Below are 7,159 nucleotides of genomic sequence, written 5' to 3'. Positions count from 1 at the left end.
TGTCAATAAATCCGTTTTTGATAAAGGATCATATCATGTGGGTTATGCATCTTGAAAAAAAGTGTATCCATTAACCCAACAGCTGAGCAAGCAATTAATGTACAGGTCTCCATGGTGAAGACTATTTCCTGCTCATGTTAGAGGTATAGTCTGCATTCTCAACACTCCACACCTGCAGGTGTGTAAGTAACACTTAAGAAGGAGAAGCCACCAGGTAAGAAATGGGTTCAATGTGTCTTCCATCATGGGTGAAATTGCATAATGCCTCTGAAAGGAGGACAAAACATTTTTTTTGGGTCATTGTGTCTTTGGTTGAGAACTTGTTTAGATTTTGTTCAGCCAATCTTCAGTCCCCCTTTTTCAACACAAACAATATATCTTCTGTCAGTTAGCTGATCCATCTACTCTGCTTTCTCTCTTTTACAGAGTGACTTGTCAGATCTAGACTACTTCGTAAAAAAAACAAAAAAAAACACGTAGGCCTATTTCCTATCCAACTGCTGATACCGCCTGTCCTTCCCTCTTTCTTCCTCTTTCACAATGAGGTTTTTACTTTGTTAACCTCCCTTCGTCCCAACAACCCTAAACTAAATCTTCACAGGACAGAGTTGCAGAGGAAGGCATCCTCTGTCCATTACCTCTCCATTGCACAGACTAAATGTAATGTAATCCAATATTTAAAACAGATAGTTCTGCAGAAAGGCCAACAGTTACTGTCTGTGTTTGTCTATAACAGGGTATTGCAGAAGGTACAGTAAGATGCTGAGCTCTCAGCTACGCCTCAACTTGTTTTGATGGGTAATGGTGAGAATAACTCCCACGCAATGTTTTGTATGTGTCAGTTGTCTGACATGGCAAGATGATAATTCTGCTCACTTTTTCTTCTACATCGCAGCTACAGTACTGGGACATAGATTATTTGCACAATAGGATTTATATTGATGTGCTTCAGCTAACTTGAGACATACGTTTCTCTTCTTTGCATGGACCTTCAGATAATATGCAGACATATATTGCAAAGTGGCCTGGTGATGCAATAATTCCTTAAGAGTCAGAGCTGTGTGAAGTTTGCAGGCTCTCCTAGCCAGGGCGTTCAGCTCAGGAATTCGGCCATAAAAACTGTCTTCACAGAAAACCAAATCAACTCAGTGGTCCCACTTACATCTGGTGTACCTGGTCTTAGCAGCCATGAAGTTCTACAACTTTATTATACTGGTTATATTTCCCGTTAGAGTTGAAGTGAGCCGAGTTCAGAACCTCACGGCAGCTGTAAATGTTTGTAAAGGTCACAGATGAAAGTACCAGCATTGACAAGCTCAGCTGAGGCCGCTCATGCCCGACTGACACTGACATTGCCACCTGTTTGGGCTGTTTCCTGACACATCTTCGACAGGATGCCGCCAACAGCATCATGGATGGGGGGGGGGGGAGGAATAGCGGTCTTTGCTAACAGCAGCTGATGCCAACTGCAGAATGTCTAAAAAAGGAAATTTCTACGTCCACCATAATGGTACATTGAACTAATCAATGCTGATTACATGAGCCTGTCTGTATGTGTTTGCAGAGAAGTCCTTTGTTTTGACGCAGCTTACGTAAAAGATGCATAAAGGAAATTAAGATGCTATTCAACAAAAGGGCAAAAAAGATATGAAGAGGACCAGGGAGCAAATTATTAATTCAGTAATTGTACCAGGGTGGCTTGAGAACAATTGTTGCGATGCTGATTTGCATAATGAACTGAAATTGACCATACGCACCTTCCAACCTCAACTGACATGGCCTGCTCCAGAATACATTACACGGGCAAACAAAGGGGTCCTTATTAGTCAATCCTTGCATGTGTGTGAGTGAGTGATTTGGGAGAGGACGGAGGGCTTTTGGCGACTCTGACATCAGTGATTTAATTTAGCGCCATTGTGTTGCCACTGAGCCATTCATCTGGCTGCATTGTGTGTATGTGTGTGTTGTATTTTGAGTCTGACTGCTGTGTTTGTGCTCTTTGATAAGGCTTTTCACTCAGGCCTGTGCTGTATTAGTGCTTTCTTCTATTTTTGTAAAACGCCTATATGTGTAAAGCAGGCAGGACAGACAGAGAAAGGAGAGGGGGATGGGAGGATCTGTAAATACCAAGTACAGTGGTTATTTTTACATTTGACAGATATTTCTAATATACCGCCATCATTATGTTTTGCAATTGGAAATGTTCTTTTTTTTAATCTCATTTCCTTGTCATTATTGGTAAATTGAACTATATCCCAGATAATTGTAAACATAATTGGTGGGAAAGGGACATCTGTATTAGGCCAATGACATCAGTGCAGTACATCTTGCATTCTTAGCTCCCCCCCATTATGTTCGTATTATTATTCAACACCTCAACCCTTGGAAATATGTTAATTTTGTACATAAAGATCTAGTAACTGTTGTGCCTGTGAACAGGTTGCTAATCCAGTGCTAATCCCAGGTCAGGGTTAAGGCTGGATGAGCTTTTATAACATAATAATTATTATAGACTGTATCAAGAAGCTACAGTATACTGCATCAGTGCTTTACTCGCTGGATTTCCTCAAATAACTAGAAAAAAAAAACATCGGCAGTAGTTCAAACATTTGTCAGGAAATGCGAGCTTTATCAATTGACGCATAGATATAAAACATTCCATCTAAATTAATGTATAATTGTTTCATTTAGTTTGGACACATTGGTGTTTTATAAGGTAAAATGTACAATGCAAACGTGGATGTATTAAACAGATGTTAACATACAGATTATGAATAGGCATGTTTGTATGTATGTAATCATAGACATACAATATATCAACATGCCTCTCATTACTGTAATATTAGAAAATAACATTGAAGGTTCTCTAAATGTTCGAGATGGTTCAATTTTGTTGCAATAAAAAGTCAGGGTGTAGGCATGTACATTTTCCTCACAAGTGTATGGTTTCCATCAATAATGTTAAGGGTTTTTTTTCTATATAGAATGGTGTTCATTTTACAAATGATCAACCTTTTTTGGGGGGGATCCGGGAGCCTAGCGGTTAGTGTGCGTGCCCCATGGACAGACAGCCCGGGTTCGGATCGACCTGTCTCTCTCCCCGGTTTTTGACTCTATCCACTATCCTGTCTCTAGGGTATAAAGGCATAAAGGAATAAAGGCATAAGAAAATCGAAAAAGTATATATAAAGTTGTCCCTGTTGGAGTGAATTTAAAAGCAGGGTATGCTTAAAGACATGGCTTCCTGTATTGAAAAGTTGCAACCATGACTAAGGCTTAAAAACAGCCACAAATGAATGAGTGATGTCACACTGGCTTCATCCACTTCTTTTTGCACAGTCTGAGAGAGTAAGAGGCAGTGTTCCATCAAAGCACATTTGCACCAAAAATAAGTGTCCTTACACACAGGCCATTCACCTCTAGTGGATTTGGGCCACTCAAAATCTTGTCACATTCTCAAACACTCAATCCTGATCAATTCACAGCACCACTCTGTGCACCCTCAGAGCCCGGCATCACAGCCAGCGCTGTTTGACCCCCTCCAGCAGCACGGTCTGTGCTGTCTGCAGAAAGTGAAAAATCCAGGGGGACATGGGGGACAAAGGCAGGTCACAGAGCATCGGGGTATCTGCCTGTCATGAAGAATGACTGGAGGGACAAGAACCTTCCACCCACACTGACAGCTGTACTTAATCAAGCGTATCATAGCACACCTGAGTTTAGGCCTCATGACCCCAAACCTTCCTGCTGGGTTCGAGCACTTTGTCCTTATATACCACGTAAACCAATTCATTATTGGCAAACAACTGAGAGGAGACGTTGTATCATGAAACACAAAGAACAAAAAGAAACATGTGTAGAGAGATTGTGGTTAAAAAGGGATGAAGAGGAGGCTTTCATGCAAGTTGTTAATCACTCTCACTGAGCTGCAAGTGACAGAACATGTGGTGCGCCAAAGTATTGCTAAAAGGAAATGGCGTGCAGTCGGTGAAGTAGAGCTCTGAGAAAATTCTAAATATAGGCTACACTTACATCCTCATTGATTTTTGGGTTGTTTTTTCTTTAAGTTAGCTAAAATACGTGGTACAAATGGCCCCATCTGCAGCAATGTATAGCTGATAGCCTGTCTGCTGGCACTTTGGCCGGTTTCTCAATAAAGGGGCTGAGCTGACCGCATCTCCTGTGGCTAATACACTTACCATTGACCCGGACCTCATACAACCCCACTTCAAAAATATCAAAATATCCACTTCAAAGAGCAACGCATATAGAGCTATTATGATAGACATACATACAAGCAGGTATATACATGCGCACATGGAGGTCCCAGAGGGGTTGCAAGTTAATGAGCCAATGTCCTTGAGGGAACACTTGATTGTCTGTGCCTGGTTCGATTGAAGGATGTTTTCAATGTCAAACATTGCCCCTGAAAACACACATGTGGATGTTTTCTTTTTCATGCAGAAGGAAGGTAACAAAGCTTAGAGGTACATCTGCAAATGAGCCCCTCCCCCACCCCCTATCATATATACACACACACACACACACACACACCAAACACTTGTAGTTACAGTGCGGCTTATAAATATTGATGGGAGGATAAAAGAGATGAAGGGATGGCGATGAGGAAATTTACGAGGCTATAAAGTCTTCATCACGTCTGCAGAACTGCTAATCAAATAGCTAAAGTCTAAAACAAGCATGAGTTTATGATCCTGGCATCGCACCTCCTTCTTTGACAAATAACGTAGAGGAGAGAAGGGAGTAGAAGGATCTGTCTCCAGCAAGAAATCCGTTAGACATGTTGTTTCATCAAGGTCATAAGGGCGTACGTTTCAAACAAGCCAGACATGAATGAAATTGAATGTGTGTGTGTGTGTGGAGGCATGTTGGTGCAGACAGCTCAGGGGATGGACATGACACAACGTCAGCTTGTCTCGACTTGGGGCAGCACAGCTGGTATCAATTCCAATAATCAGCCAAGGCGATAAGCCGGCCACATACACACAAACACACACACACGCCCACAGTCTAGCAGATGGATGCCACTATTAAAGGAAAGGGCATAGCCAATGTTACCATCGCAGCGACACAGGACCTCTGGGTGGACAGATTTCTTCGAAAGAATCTGTTCTCGGGCGTGCAGCCAAAGTTAAGTTTACTCAAACCAGTCATCCAGAGATGGAAGATGGAGACATGAGAGGTGGGTAGCGCTTGTCCTCAGTTCAATGTCATGGACTTAATGAGCCGAGAGACTACGACTCCTACGGTCTGTCCCAGTCCAGCAACGGTTAAATCCAATGTAGTCAATAAAAGGGCCACCAAGATTTTGCTGGTATTAGGCTGGACAGGCACCTGATTGTATCACTATCCTCTTCCCTCATTCACACACAGATATGAGGATGATGCACGAGCAGGAAGTGTGTGTGAGCATCCTGTTATCTTAGATAGCAATAATCAATGCTGAGCACAGAACAGGTTATCGATGACTCCCTTGTACAGCAACCCTCTGGTGGTTTTAGCCCTAATCAATTCACACTTTATCAAATCAGCACTTCACCCTGACCGTGTTGGTGGGGCTGTGCTGGTAGGTGGCAACACAGGAATTCTTTCTCTTTGCACAGAAGAGGGACCGTCTGTCAGGAAAGAACGCTGATATAACATACTGATTATCAGTAAAGTCTGAAAAGCAGACATAGAAAGTTAAATTCCTTTTTTTTTTCCAAATACAGTGTTGTGACGGTGAGCCTTCTTACCAATGACTCCAGTAGTTCTGGAGCCTCGGATGGTAAATTAAGCCGCACAATTATCCCCCGTGATTGGCAAAGGCTAGCGCACAATCCAATAAAGTGGGATGAAACTTAGACTCCTGTTTTATTGGCAACCTGACACCTCCCGGCTCTGCTGTGTAAACCAAATCTGCAGCGCTGAATTAATGCAATCATCTCCAACACAAGGCAATTAGGTTGTGATTCAGGCAGTTGCTGTGATGCTATTTAAGGAAATTGTTTGTATCCTCCCATCCAGCCATTTATCTATTAGATCATCCTTCATCCTCCTGTCAGCAGAGGCGCAGCTTTGATGCGGTGACATCAAATGATGCATGATTAGTGCTGAACCAGACAAAAGTGCTCCTCAACACCACTCACACATGGAATAAATCACTTTATGAGTATATGTTACAAAAACAGTAGGGAACACATCTGGAGTGAACTAACACGCCTTATGAAAGACCTTTTGAAATAAAGTGTTGAAAGAGGCAACAACAGGAAGTAACAATCATTGCATCCTTACAACCACAATGACTTCTCTACATTACCTAAGAGATTGAAGAAATAGTAATACACGTAAAAATCAAAACATAGGGTTTTATAATGCTGTTGAATACAATTTGTGTGTCAATAAAGACAAGATTAGCTTTTGACTGATATAGGCTGACGCCAGTTTCTTACTCGTCACGTAAAAAGTAATAGTTTAATGTTGGATGATACAACCAAGTTTAAAAATCTTCTTATTCAATCTGGCTTTTAATTTGGAGTAAATGGTTTTATAGCCTTAGCCAAAGTTTTAATCATGGTTTTTACAAAAGTTATGCCTGATATTCATTTAGTCTTATTTAACTTTTCATCTACTTGTATTTATTTATGACATTTGATTGTTTTTACCAGATCTTTTCTTAAGTCTTTCAAAATTGTATCTAATGTTTTCAATATCTGTCCTGAGATTGAGTCCACTTGATTGTATACAAGGTGCTCAATGAATTATGTTAAGTTGTTTGTGTGATAGACAAAACTACAACAGTCCATTTCTAGGCTAGTCACTGCTGTGCTGCTGTATCCTAATGAGTAACTAATTGTTGTATAAAAGCAATACTCATCTTTAAGTAATGCTTTTATAATGAATGTCAGCATGGCTTTGGTCATCTTCAAAATTTGCAGAGGAGACACCCGCAATCCATTTCCACTAGGCTAAAAAGGCCACAAAAAGTCCACAAGCTGAGATTTTTTTAAACTTTTCTCCAGGTCAGACGCACCCAAGTGTTGATGCCCTGAGTAGGCGCTGTCTCACACCTCTTGAAATATTTATGATCGTCTTCCGCCACATTGGCCTGCAACCTCATGCCTATGATCCAATATCAACAATCACGTTGATATTGAGC

This window comes from Labrus bergylta, chromosome 15 (assembly GCF_963930695.1).
Source record: "Labrus bergylta chromosome 15, fLabBer1.1, whole genome shotgun sequence".
Classification (NCBI taxonomy): Eukaryota; Metazoa; Chordata; class Actinopteri; order Labriformes; family Labridae; genus Labrus; species Labrus bergylta.
The sequence above is the reverse complement of the archived record's forward strand: the minus strand, read 5'-3'. Positions refer to the sequence as shown.